Genomic DNA, 14,899 nt, shown 5'->3' on the forward strand with positions numbered 1-14,899 from the left:
ACAAAGTGATGAAACTTTGTTGCTTCTTGTTTCAGCAGGGTGTGGTAGCAAACGACTATGCGACCAGAAAAACCACTGCATATTTAACTTTGGTCTGGTTTAACCAGGCAACTGCATTGTGTCCTTTGTAGACAAAACAACAACTATGGCACGGGATGGGTAACTTAATACTGAGCGTGATCAGTGAGACGATCAAAACAGGTTGTTCCCAACACCCACGCTGAGCTTAACATGACAGTGGTGGAGAGAGAGCAAGAGAGAGACAGAGATCACCACTTCCTCATAAGAAGAGTGCAGTTACTGATCATTCATATATAAATGCACTGGTGTAGAACAGATATAAATGCACTGGTGTAGACCAGACATGAGTATCTGTCATGTAGAATAAGGCACAGGCCTATGCGTCAGCTCTAGTCATTAGGCCTGCATTTCTACCTGCAAAATGATAGGCTTATCATTGTACCAAACTGAATAAGCTCCAGTTCCCACCTGCCCTCCCCTTCATCGGCTGAGCTACCATTTCCCTGCCGTCTCTGCTCTCAAGCGGTTGGCACCACACACACACGTGACGCGGGGGGGCTGAGCACCGTGACCAATCTGTGACGGTCACCCCACCAGCCAGGCAGGGCCATCCTGCCACTGGCCTCTTGCCCAAGCCTGGTTCAACACAGCACCACAGTCTGGGACATACGCACGTACACACACACACACTTCAAAAGTTTGGAGTCACTTAGAAATGTCCTTGTTTTGAAAGAAAAGCACATTCTTTGTCCATTAAAATAACATCAAATTGATCATAAATACTGTGTATACATTGTTACATGATGTAAATGACTATTGTAGCTGAAAACGACAGATTTTTTATGGAATATCTACATAGGCCCATTATCAGCAACCGTGACTCCTGTGTTCTAATGGCACGTTGTGTTAGCTAAGCCAACTTTATCATTTTAAAAGGCTAATTGATCATTAGAAAACCCTTTTGCAATTATGTTAGCACAGCTGAAAACTGTTGTTCTGATTAAAGAAGCAATAACACTGGCCTTCAGTAGACTAGTTGAGTATCTGGAGCATCAGCATTTGTGGTTTCGATTACAGGCTCAAAATGGCTAGAAACAAAGAACTTTCTTCTGAAAATCGTCAGTCTATTCTTGTTCGGAGAAATGAAGCCTATTCCAATGCGAGAAGTTGCCAAGAATAGCATTGTATATCACAATGTTTTATGGGTAAATAATCACATTAGGACAAATGTTAACCACGCCCCCAACCCTACACACCATCACAGAGTTAAAGAGTTGTGTGGGGTTGTTAACCCCTTACTGTGCATTGCGCACCAAGAGCGTTTCTGTTCTCTCCACCTGCTCTGAATAAAGGAGGCAGTTGACTGCACTGCCGCGCACAGTAAATCAAACATGGTTTCCTCTCGGGCCGCTCTCCTAGGGCAGGCACATTTCAGAGGCCCGCTTGGTCTCTGGTTTCTTGACCGAGCCTGCTGCTCACTCCTGTAAGCCTATGGAGAGCCGAGCGGTTAAACTGATTGGGATGTTGTATTAGACAGTGATCCTCTTAACCCCAAACCCACAAGTACCCGTTCAGGTCCAGCGGCAGTAAAACTGTCAGGACTAGTAGGTACCGTAAAGTGCTCATTTTCACAGTCAAGCTTTCCCAATCAAGTGTCTCATCTCAAGAACAACAGTGAGGAAGAAAGCAATACTCAGAAACATGAATTCATTGTGTAATAAGCTGATAGTTACAATAGAGATTGAGTTTGTTTCCCAGAGGAACATTAGTTTGTGGACTTATGGCTTTCAGATGACAAAAACGTTAGGCCTATCGGTTTAACCAACACACAGCCTTTGGAAAGATAGGTTAGTGAAATATAAAGATGATCTGTAATAGCCACAGGACTGTTTGTCTGTATGTAAGGAATAACCCAAGCAGGACGAGCGTAGCAACAAGTGACCATTTAACTAAATCAAAGCAATACATCCCCAGAGGTTCAGAAAGCAGCTAATATCCTGGTCTGCTGATTGTGTTCGAGATCCACCAGAGCAGAAACAGGAGAGCACTTTATCCCGGGTGTCATTAGATCTCAGTATGGGTGTTAGGACATTAATCATTTGACTGGAGCAGAATGTCATGAAAACCTATTGAGTACTGAACCGTACTGCAGCACATTGTGTAACACAGGAGGTAGACTTCCTTAAAACTGCAATATATAAAACTTTTTGTGCGACCTGACCAAATTCACATAGAAATGTGAGTTATAGATCTGTAGTTGTCATTGAAAGCAAGTCTAAGAAGTGGTAGATTTGCTGGATCTACAGAACTGCTGGTTCTGTTCTAACTGATAATTAATTGCACCCACCTGGTGTGCCAGGTCTAAATCAGTCCCTGATTAGAGGTGAACAATGGGGGAAAGCAGTGGAACTGGCTTCGAGGGCCAGAGTTGAGTTTGAGGGCTCTACATTATAGTTGCTTGTTTTGTTACAGAAACTGAAATTAAGGCTTGGGCTAACAATTAACATTTTTGCAACCAGAAAATGACAGAGCGGTATCTGCAATGTTGTATAAACAAAGACCGGGTAGAATGACTGAAAATAGAATGACTAGGTTATGTATATGGTATAAACAGTGCTATTACAGGCATTGAATCCGGTCCAGAGCTAAAAGCTTCTATTTGCGTTCCTCCATGCCTAAGCTGAACAATGCAACTATTTGCTTTTAATAGAAAGTTGTGTGGTATACAAGCCAGTGTTGAAATACTGACTGCTGTATATTTATCCCAAGCCTTTCCATCTGCCTTGACAAAGTGAGATCATATCATATGATTCAATCTACAGCCTAATCAAGTGATGAAAGGCTTAATTACAAGCTCTACCTTTCCCTTCAAAAGGATTCATAAACAGCTCATCTCTTTGATACAAAAACAAGCACCTATGCCAGCAGCATACCACCCTGCATACCACTGCTGGCATGTTTCTGAAGCAAAGCAGGTTTGGTCCTAGTCAGTTCCTGGATGGGAGACCAGATGCTGCTGGAAGTGGTGTTGAGGGCCAGTAGAAGGCACTCTTTCCTCAGGTCTAAAAAAAAATATATCCCAATGCCCCAGGGCAGTGATTGCCCTGTGTAGGATGCCATCTTTCGGATGGGATGTTAAACGGGGGTCCTGACTCTGAGGTCATTAAAGATCCCATGGCACTTATCGTAAGAGTAGGGGTATTTAACCCTGGTGTCCTTGCTAAATTCCCAAACTGGCCCTCAAACCATCACGGTCACCTAATAATCCCCAGTTTACAATTGGCTCATTCATCCCCCTCATCTCCCCTGTAACTATTCCCCAAGTCGTTGCTGAAAATGAGACTGTGTTCTCAGTCAACTTACCTGGTAAAATAAAGGATAAATAAAAAGCACCTAGGTGAGGCAATCTTCAATCCCTCCAAAAAAACCTCTAAACATGCTCGAAGCGAACATTAGACTACATCTCAAACATAATTCACTAGTGATATGTGACATTTTAAGGAAAACCATGAAGCATTGGACCTGCCCAACCATTTAAACAGAAGGTTGTATTAGGCTATACTGCGGTTTTAGCCTAAGTCAGTTCGAGCCGAACACAGTGACCAAGCACAGCGAGTGGGTGGCACAAAGAGAGGGAGGCCGTGGTGTGTGTGTACAGGCCGTGAGGAGTAGGACCCCTTTAATCAGAGAGAGACTTAATCTTCCGCGGCTCTGGGCGAAACCATCAACAAGCCCACCTCCGTCCCATCCCTCCGTCATCTCCAGCCATGCCCAATGATGCGGTCCCAACGATTTATCTTGCCAGCAGCAAGGCATGCCACTGGAGCAAAGCTCCTTTCAAGCAGATTTATACTCCCCAAGAGCTGCAGCAAAGGCGCTTGAAAGAGCACTTTATAAAGGCAAGGAAGCCAGCAGCTCACCTCTGCTAACTGCAGGCCCAATGGCCGTTTGATGGTCAGGATAATAAGCTAAGCAGTGAGGTGAACAGAAACAGAAACCCAAGATCACCTCAATTACAAATGCCAGTGTGTCCTCCATCTTAATCACACTTCTTCATTGCCAAGGGGATAAGAAAGAGCCAACCTCCAAGAGAAGATACTAAACATCAAAAGCGGAATGTTTTATGTTGTCATGGCACCAACCACAACGTTACCTGTACCTGAGCCAAATTCCTTAGAGTAAGTATACTGTAGAGAATGTGGACTACAGTTGTAATTACAGAGTACACTGGACTGTTTCCAAGGGGATTTCTGGGTGTTTGAATACATCTCCTGGGTTGTAAGAGAAGCACTCTTTCAGATCTACTCAGAGGATTGCAGACAAGGCAGTATTGAACAACCCAATCACTGAGCTATATGAAGTTAGGAACATATAGTGAGCTATCTCTCACAGTGAAAAGTGTGGGGTAAGTGTTTTTCATACTTATCCACAAAAGGACACCCCACATATATTACCATGGTCACAAAAGCTTTTAATTTGATACATTTTCACGTGTAGTTATATTGTAGTAACATTGCTTTATGTGTGTGTGTATATATATATATAAAAACAAGTCTGCAAATTATCAAAATATATCTAGTGAAAAGACAATCAAAAGACAATCGTACATAACAATTTGAGACTAGGCAATGCCATGCAGTGTCAAACGGAGCCATGTATTTTAGATTCGTACAGATTAACCATACTCATTCTATTTGATTGGGGGGGCTAACACATCTAGCCAGCTAGATACCTTTCAAACAGCAATTCAAGCGACATAGCCAGTAGTGTCACTTCTATCATATCATGCCAAGGATCGAATTCAAAAGAATGTTAGCTATTATTATTTGTAGTAGTATTAAATCAATGCAACCCGAGCTATGATTCTGTGTGATCATGAAACAATAGACATCTGTTGACAACAAAACCTGCACTGGCTGGTTTGCTAATGTTACTGCAAAACTGTCAACGGTAGGGAGGTAGGCTATAACATGGCTAGCTAGTTACTCTCGTCTGACCGCGCACTCGTTATAATGGACAACAGACCATTTTAGCAAGCAAGAAAGTAGCCCCGTTCATAACTAGCCACTGTGTTTTTAGGGATAGCAAGGAAGCCAGTACGTTTGCATTTCAACGGGTTGAAACTACCAGGTTAGCTAACCATTATATTGGATAGGTCAGATGGATTATTAGCAACATTTGGCCGCTGCGGTACGCGATTCTTTACTAGTTCGCGCTAGCTGTCACATGCAGTACTTTCTCAGCTAGCCAACTAACGTTAGCTAGCTTGCTACTCGTAGAGCTAACAATAACATTACCGTAATAGCTGTTATTAACGAGAGATAGCTGACATGAAAACGAGAACAAACTGAAATAGCTAGCTAGCTATATGAGTCTGGCTTTCTGGTCATCCTTCGGTCATTGAGCAGCACTTCTAACCGCAGTGACAAGTCGCTCGTAGTACGATTGGGAGAATACTGCGTCTCTGCAATGAAAATGCTATGTTGTGGAAATCATATTACAGCTTACCTTTCGGATAGTAGAGTGCTCCGAGTTGACTTCGGGGCTCAGGTTTTGTTTTATGCTGATATGATAACAGATGCTACAGGATTCCGAATGAATGGCCAGTTACTGTAGCTTGCTACGGTTTTTCCGCTCCAGCGCTTGAGTCTTTTCTTTCGCTCTGTCACTTCCAGCACCTTGTCCTTACGCGAAGGCTATTCAGGGATCCTCTGGATGTTGGTATCCCCTTGAAATAACGAAAAATAAGAGAGCAACATTTACCTTTATGAGAAAAGGATAATCATAAATTGTATCACATGTTACATTGGTGCTGTTTTATTCATATTTAGAAGCATGTTTATTTTATATTTCGTATATGTACCAATTGCATGCGTCATACAAGGAATTGTGGGCCTAAATATATCACAAATAAGGGAAAACGATATGCATTAATTATTTATGTGGTCAATAATTCCATGATAACTGAAACTATATATTATTTTCAGTTTTCTTACTTTCATATGTTCATTATAAGTAGCCGAATCTACACAGCAGCCCAATCCCTAGGCTGCGTAGTGTCATATGACAACAAAATCACCATTCTCCCTTTAAAAGGTGAACACTTTTTTTTTTTTTAAGGACAAGCTTAGTGATTGCTGCCATCTGCTGTGGCCTTTTGTATACTGAAAGTAAGAGTCAGTCACCGTGATTCACATATGTCACACACACACTTGTGTCACACACATTGGGTGCGTCGCTTTGATTCAGATATAATCATCTATTTTGGCTGATAGATTTGAAGTAAATCCAAACTGTTGGACTAAGAGGCTCACTAGAGGGCATCCACAGCACAGTTTTATATGCCAATATTATGGGGACATGAATTAGAACATAACAGGATGTGAAATGGCACACCAATCCTACTTTGATATTTTCCTGCCAAAATACAGCAACATTCCAGGCGTACTCACTTATCTAATCCATAGCAAGTGACACATTGATATTCAAACGTTTTTTATTACGAAAGTATTTTATATTGGCTTTAAATTTTTTATTTCGATGGTGGTTAATTAAAAACATTTTGTGGGGCATTCCCAAAGTTCCCCTAATACACCAGTCCCCCAGGCCTAGGCATTGGCAACTCAACCCATCCATATCACACTGACATTCTAATTGTTAGGTTGTGGACCGCATTATGAAAGCGCTCCATCTTCAAAGGAAGTATAAATTACAGATAAGCACCCCTCAAAGCTCAGAATTATTGTATCAGGGGATTTATTAATTTCCTTGCCCCTCTGGATTTAAATACGCACTTCTATGAAGAGGCCCCTCTCAACTTTGAGAGGAGAATGTCTTGTACTTGCCATTGAAATCCGAAGAGGCACCAAATAAAGCCTGCAGGTGTAGGCCTCATGCACCTTACTCAAAATTAACAGTATTTAGTTAGGATCATTATAAGATGATTATGATAAGACATTATTAGTGAGTCATACATGCTCTTTATGACAAGTCTTACATTGCATTATAACTGCATCACAATGCATTAAAGGCTTTAAGTAAAGTGTTACCAAAGTTCAATCTAATCCAAACTAAGTGTAAAGGATAGCACCTATCCACTGGTAGCAGGTTATCCAGGTAGCAGGTAGCAGGTAGCAGGTAGCAGGTAGCAGGTTTACTACAGGTTATCCTATCCAGCAGGTTAACCTGTAGTAAACTGGGTCCCATTGGAATGTTAATACTACTATGGCCACTGACCATCTCTGCTGCATATTCCCCCTCAATGCACTAACCATCTCTGCTGCATATTCCCCCTCAATGCAATAATCATTCATGGCTCAGAGCCTCAGACACATTCACTGAACAACTCATGCAGAAGGCTCATCATAATTTGACATGGTTTGTACTCTGTGAAAACTGAGCAAATCATGCTCCTCAGCATATAAATATAATCTATTACTCTTCTAGTCATGTTCTTATTATCTACTCATTCTATGCCAGTCGGGAGGTTGATTGACTGTATCAGAGGTGATTGTAATGGTAACGAAATTGGGTCAATTCAGAAAATCAAATGAAAGGCCTACTATGATCTCCCTTTTGTGCGGTGGACATGGTCCCTATATTGGGCATTATTTTTCACCAGAGCCCTATGAGCCCTGATCAAAAGTAGTGCACTATGTAAGGAAATTGGGGGCCATTTGGGAAGCAGGCATGACTGTAACTATTTTCCTTTTCATCACGAGATTGCCTATATATACTGTATAACATCCAGGGAATTATTGTCATTTACAACTTTGGATAACCCTAATTATCCTGTAACACATACTGTAGGGTGGCTTGCAAAATTATTCACCCACCTTGGCATGTATCCTATTTGGTTGCCTTACAACCTGGAATTAAAATATATTTTTTGGAGGGTTTGTATCATTTGATTTACACAACATTCTTACCACTTTGAAGATGCAAAATATTTTTTTATTGTGAAAACAAACAAGAAATAAAACAAAACAAAAATAGAACACTTGAGCTTGCATAGCTATTCACTCCCCCAAAGTCAATACTTTGTAGAGCCACCTTTTGCAGAAATTACAGCTGCAAGTCTCTTGGGGTATGTCTCTATTAGCTTGGCACAATCTAGCCACTGGGATTTTTGCCCATTCTTCAAGGCAAAACTGCTCCAGCTCCTTCAAGTTGGATGGGTTCTGCTGGTGTACAGCAATCTTTAAGTCATACCACAGATTCTCAGTTGGATTGAGGTCTGGGCTTTGACTAGGCCATTCAGAGACATGTTTCCACTTAAACCACCCAAGGGGTGCTTTAGCAGTATGCTTAAGGTCATTGTCCTGCTGGATGATTTTTTCACTTCACCAATTTGGACTATTTTGTGTATGTCCATTATATGAAATACAAATAAAAAATGATTTAAATTACAGGTTGTAATGCATCAAAATAGGAAAAATGCCAAGTGGGATGAATACTTTTGCAAGGCACTGTAACTGACACATAATCAGACTGAGGTTACAGTCAGTGGCGACTCGTCATTTAGGTCAGGTGTTACCTGTTTTGCATGTTATTTTAGCGTTAATAAGTGCCACATATCAGTTTGCAAACAATGTAGGTCTGCTCCAAAATACAGGTGTTTCAGCCTAGCTCAGTGCTTTCTGTGGGGAAATTCAACAATGAGTGGTTTGGAAGGAATCAGTGGCTAACTGCAAGCGTTGCAAAGCAATCACCAGCCTGCTATTCAGTGGAGTGGGTGTGTGGTCTAAGTCTGAGTTTAAGGGTCTCTTTCCAAGCTTAAAATGATTAACATTCAACATTGGCCATGCTGTCAATCCAGCATGACTTCTGCTGCGTTCAAAACAACTGAAAACTCGGAACTGGGAAATCTCAGACTTCACTGAGTTCAAGACAACTGGGAACTTGGGGGAAAAAACAATCTAGGAAAATACTTTTTGAACAGTCATCCAACTCGGAATTCCAAGTCGGGAACTCTGCCTTCTTTCTAGAGCTCCGGCCTGAAGATCACTGATGTCATGATTCAACCTTGTTTTTCCCCCAGTTTTCTTGAAGCACCATAAATCCAGAGAATCCCAGATTATGATGACAAAGTGTGATGAGAAAATTTGCCTACGAAGGATCACCGCGCCACCTTCCTGTTCAAGTGAGCACAGTACAACAAGGTGAGTCCAAGAATGTATTGTATGCTGGTGCATAAATGATGTAATATCAATAATTTCATAATTTGCTAATGAATTCATAAAAAATCCTACAATGTGATTTTATGGATTTTTTTTTTGTCTGTCATAGTTGAAGTGTACCTGTGATGAAAATTACAGGCCTCTCTCATCTTTTTAAGTGGGAGAACTTGCACAATTGGTGGCTGACTAAATACTTTTTTGCCCCACTGTATGTATATTTATATTTAAGCCCTTTTTACATCAGGGAGATATGTATACTGTAGCTGCTATAAGAAAGTAATACTAAGTTGTGTAGTAAGCTGTTAATAGCCCATGTGCCTCACCCTAATAATTTGGTCCCTTTCCTCCTTATAACTTAGCCTACTGTTCTGACTTGGTGGTGCACATGTAACCTATAGCCTGCTTTAGAGAAATGTCATCATTAAATATTGTAAGTGCTTTCATTGTCTGCTTCTATGCCCCCTTTATTTATCCTACGGCTTTGACTTGGTGTACAGGGAGAAAACTGCAAGAACAGCCCATGTTCTGAATAATTTCGCTGTACATTTCAAAAGTGTTGAACAAATAGTTGTATTGACTACATCTGTCCTAGCTCGCCCATTAATGTCTTAATCGAAATGACGGATTGCCTTTTATCCGCTCGTCGCCCCCTTACGCCGTAGTTTGTATACATCAATTGTCAGTAGAAACCACATAAAATGTTATTTAAGCAAGTCAGTCATATCAGCTGTTTTTTTAAAAGGCAGTAAATGAGGCTGAATGAACTGTTTCCCTGCCAGATGAGGCTCAGCGGATTCACTCCATGGTGCTGAAAAGAAAGCTCTGCTGTTGGGATATCTTTATGTAGGCCCTAACAGTTTGTGTGCCCTCGATATCACTGTTATAGTACAATTGATTGTATTGCTTAGTGGTGTGGTGTGTCGTGTAGTGGCTTTGCTGGCATGCATCCAAAAACTTTTTTTTGTTTGTTTGCCCCACCTAGATTAACCTGTTAAAATCGCCACTTATTACAGTATATATAATTGACACTTATCTTTCACTGCTCACAAATAGAATACTTGCTTTGAGTGTGACAAAGAGCAACAGAGACCAATTTAGAACATTTCATCAAATAACATGAGAAGTTACATGCCTAAAATAAGTTGTAGCCAGTCCAGTCTGTGAGTAGTGCACACAATGTGGTGAATACTGCATAAAATCTTAACCTACCCTCCATGTATCATATTCAAATGAATGACCTTTATATGGACCTATAGAGAGCGAACGAGGAGGACAAATGTATGGCTATTATTATTCTCAGTCTGACAGCTTTCCTGCCTACACCAAGGAAAATAGAGAAGAAACTGTTTCTTTTGAAGTTCTTTTTTTCCTTCTTATCCATCAGCAGTTAGGAAAGCCAGCTCTTTTGAAGTACACATGAAATAGATGATAGTATTGCCTAAAACAATGGGAGATATCTCACTGTAATATGATGGGGGTTATCTTGACTACTGTGAGGAGACTCCGTGTGAATGTATCAACAGTATAATTTGAATAGACATTTTATAAAAACATCAAAGTAATGATTTTAAAGTCAGACATAAGAATGATATTGACACATGAGTGATATTCTCCTGAACCAGACAGTACATTTGTCATTTTGGTCATTTGCAGTAGCAGATGCTCCTATTGTCATGTTTTGTCTTATATTGTCTTGTCATTTTGCTTTCCCTTCTGTTCGTTTTCCCCCTGCTGGTCTTATTAGGTTCGTTCCCTTTTTTCTCTCTCCCTCCCTCTCTCTCTTCTCTCTATCGTTCCGTTCCTGCTCCCAGCTGTTCCTATTCCCCTACTCAATCATCTAGTCTTTTCACACCTGTTCCGTATCTTGCCCTCTGATTAGAGTCCCTATTTCTCCCCTTGTTTTCCGTTTCTGTCCTGTCGGATCCTTGTATATTGTTCGCCGTGCTGTGTCTTTGTCTCGCCCTGTCGTGTCTTGTTTCCCTCAGATGCTGCGTGTGAGCAGGTGTCTGAGTCTGCTACGGTCGGTGCCTTCCCGAGGCAGCCTACAGTGAATGGTCGAGTCTCCAGTCTGTCCTCGTCACTACGAGTGGAATTAAGTTTTTTATGTTTTGTTTTCTGCTCTGATTGTCCAGGAGTATTGCCTATTTCCTTTACTGGAATAAAGACTATATTTTCGCCAAGTCGCTTTTGGGTCCTCATTCACCTGCATAACACCTATTCAGAGCGAACTTGCAGCCAGTGCATTCAACAAAGATAGGTAAGACAACCACATAATCACAGTCATTGCAAGTAAACGCATTCCTGGAAAAACCATCTACCATTGAAATTATTGCTAGTAAGAAGAGACAAGTGCAAGTGTTAGTGCAAGAATGACAAGTACAACACTAAGACATTTCTTTTTATTTTATCAGGAGGGTGGCTAGGGGGTTCAAACAAGGTGCTCTTTGAATAAAACAGACAGTACACACAACTGATAGCTTGCTGTGTCTAGCAAAAGCAATTCAGACTAAGAACAGAACTTAGAAACCCACACAAAACATACCAAACCCACACATCGGACTAAACAATGGCAGGTCTCAGTGAAAGAGAATCACACAAAGCCAGTATAAGCCAGTCACACATGGGTTTAGTTTATTGCTTTCGAACCCTCATCCTCAGGCATTACATCCATGCTGTGAAACAATGCATAATTGAGGCTAAACTATATAGAATGTCACTGCCACATTCGAAGCGGTAGCTCGATTTTCTTGGAATTGCTGTCACCTGAGTGGATGAAAGATTCAAGCCAAATAACAGCCTTGTAAACCTGCCATGCCTCACCTGTGGACATTCTGTCTGGTTTTCTCAATATTTCAGGAATGTACTGTCTGTGGTGTGTGTAAACAAACGGGCACCAATATAGGAGGAGGCGGAAGAGGCGTCCTATATCCCACAAATCCTTTAAACATCCATGGGAGTGAGTAGAGGAGAGAGGAGGAAAGGATGAGAGAAGGTCTGCTGTGGAGAGATAAAGAGGCAATAGGCATTGGCAGCCTTGGAAAAGAGTGCAGTGGATAATGTACATTCCTTCCAGGGGAAGAGCAATGTACAATGTTACAAATTCCCTGCTGGTGACACAGTCCACTCAGAGACAAACTCTGCAACTTAATAACTTTGGCAGAAGGCTCCCCTCTGCCACTGGAGCCAAGTTGGCCAAGGGAGTCATACACTGGCCCTTCGCAGCTAAGGCCTGGTCACCGATTGTTTGCTAGGGGTCGGTCATGGTTACCAGAGGCCTTATCACATCGTGGGGTCAGCCAATCACAGGGTGTCAGCTTGGGTCCCAGATCCCCAACTCCTGCCTCCTCCTCTCAGTTTCCCTCAAACAGTGACAGAGAGCAGCATCTCTGTCACTGCCCATAAACAACAGGACTCAATAGCATCTCTTTAGACTTGTGGGATGGTGTGCATGCACAAAGTGACTTCTGTGACGTGTATAAATTGTTCTTAAAAGTTAGTCGTTATTGTTGCATTGTGTATGCTGTTTCTGTATAGCTTGTAACCTGTAAACATGTTCAGGGATTATATGCCATTTATACAATCCGTTATTAACATTATCACAGCTCTCGTGATATCGTATGTAGAGTATATTCATTGCCTTTCATTTCCTTCTACAGAACCACCACCATTCCACTAGCCTTCCGTGTCAATTTCATCCGTGTGTGTGTCAGTAAAGTATCTTTGTGTGTGTAACTCTGAAGTTGCCTTATTCTCTTCTAACCAGGGGCAGTGCTAGCAGGTCTAAGGATCAGCAAACACGGAGAGCCGGGTTGCTGTCTTTCATGGTCCTTCTGTTACCGGATTTGTGACTTGCTAGCACCACTACGGCAGCCTCTTGGGGACACACGGTGTACCTGACATACTGTACAGCCCACCTGCAGTCCAGGAAAGGACCGTACAAGTGATCAGCGGACCTATTGCGGGATATATCACCTCCTCTGCCCAGAAACGTTGCTGAGTGCATCCAGTGGAGGGACTGAGTTTGGACGTACCTCCTTTGTCACTTTGCTAGGGATGAACTGGGCCCACACCTACGGAAGTGCCATCCCACCGTGGTCCTGCAGCATAGCCGCAACATAGCAAGCACAGGACGTCTCCGGTCAGGTATATTGCCTACCATTACCCCGTCTCCTCCCCATTGTCACGTGGTGGACTGCAACAAGGGGACATGTGGGAGCGGTGCTCCTCTGAGCTATTTCCCAGTGCCTAGAACAAAACAGGACGGCCCCAACATTGGGGACGCCACTTGCAGCCCGCAGGGAGGTTCTGCTGCCTCCCAGGCTCTATATAGCAGAGCAGGAACCTCTTCCACCACACCCAGCACCACAGATCCTTCTGTTTTACTGCTCGCCTGTGGCCCAGAAACCTCCAGGATTGCAGACAGTCCGGTCACAACCTAAGTCGACCCAAGCGAACCCTGGGACTAGAACCCAGCCCAGATCGGTGCTCGAGCCAACACTTGAGACAGCACCCCCACCTAGCCAAGGGCCGCAGGCCCCATTACTACGCCAGCAGCAGCCCGAACCCCGGCTGACCCAGCAGTCATCGGCCCTCCAGTCCACCCGGCAGCGACTAGCACTGGAGTCCTCAACGGCGCAATCTATCCCGCAGACATATTTGTTCTTGTCTCCGCCCCCCTTCAGGTGTCGCCCATCTTCCTCATTATCCCCAGTGTATTTATACTTGTGTTCTCTGTTTGTCTGTTGCCAGTTTGTCTTGTCTGGTCAGGTCTTACCAGCGTGTTTTCCCCGTCTCCCTGCTGGTTCATGTTCTGTTCACTAGTTTCCCCAGTTCTGACCATTCTGCCTGCCCTGACCCTGCCTGCTGTTCTGTACCTGCCTGACTCTGACCCGTTTACAAACCTCTGCCTGTTCTGAGCCTGCATGCATTTCTGTACCTTATCGACTCTGCCCTGGCTTACAGACCTTTGCCTGCCTTTGACCTGTCTTTTGCCTGCCCCCTGTTTGTGTCATGTTTTGTCTTATATTGTCTTGTCATTTTGCTTTTCCTTCTGTTCGTTTTCCCCCTGCTGGTCTTAGGTTCGTTCCCCTTTTTCTCTCTCCCTCCCTCTCTCTCTTCTCTCTATCGTTCCGTTCCTGCTCCCAGCTGTTCCTATTCCCCTAATCAATCATTTAGTCTTCCCACACCTGTTCCCTATCTTTTCCCCTGATTAGAGTCCCTATTTCTCCCCTTGTTTTCCATTTCTGTCCTGTCGGATCCTTGTATACTGTTCACCGTGCTGTGTCTTTGTATCGCCCTGTCGTGTCGTGTTTCCCTCAGATGCTGCGTGGTGAGCAGGTGTCTGAGTCTGCTACGGTCAAGTGCCTTCCCGAGGCAACCTGCAGTTCATTATCGAGTCTCCAGTCAGTTCTCGTGATTACGAGTGAAATTGTTTCTTTTGCTTTATTTACCGCTCCGATTTGTCTAGGAGTATTGCTATTTCCTTAAACTGGATTAAAGACTCTGTTTTCGCCAAGTCGCTTTTGGGTCCTCATTCACCTGCATAACAGTTTGGGTCAATAAACATCTGTGACTCTAGCTGTCTGCATCTGGGTCTTATCCTGAATTCTGATAATATTACTCCAGTGCTAGCCGCTCTACACTGGCTTCCTGTTAAAGCTAGGGCTGATTTCAAGGTTTTACTGTTAACCTACAAAGCA

At 42.8% G+C, this 14,899-nt stretch overlaps 1 protein-coding gene and 1 long non-coding RNA gene across 2 annotated transcripts in view; one reads left to right on the top strand and one right to left on the bottom strand.

Annotated features, from left to right (window-relative positions):
- The window catches only part of LOC124008692 (alpha-1,6-mannosylglycoprotein 6-beta-N-acetylglucosaminyltransferase A-like), a 140,563-nt gene extending 134,861 nt beyond the window's left edge, over window positions 1-5,702 (bottom strand). Inside the window, exon 1 of the mRNA XM_046320197.1 lies at window positions 5,530-5,702. The gene's annotated coding sequence lies outside the window, so the exon portion shown is untranslated. The remainder of the gene's footprint in view (window positions 1-5,529) is intronic.
- Window positions 4,309-14,281, top strand: LOC124008694. The gene is made up of 3 exons (XR_006834136.1): window positions 4,309-4,426; window positions 9,062-9,182; window positions 12,964-14,281. It is a non-coding gene; the product is annotated as an uncharacterized LOC124008694 (long non-coding RNA).
- Window positions 14,282-14,899: the final 618 nt, after the last annotated feature.

Source organism: Oncorhynchus gorbuscha, linkage group LG21 (genome assembly GCF_021184085.1).
Source record: "Oncorhynchus gorbuscha isolate QuinsamMale2020 ecotype Even-year linkage group LG21, OgorEven_v1.0, whole genome shotgun sequence".
In the NCBI taxonomy this organism is placed as follows: Eukaryota; Metazoa; Chordata; class Actinopteri; order Salmoniformes; family Salmonidae; genus Oncorhynchus; species Oncorhynchus gorbuscha.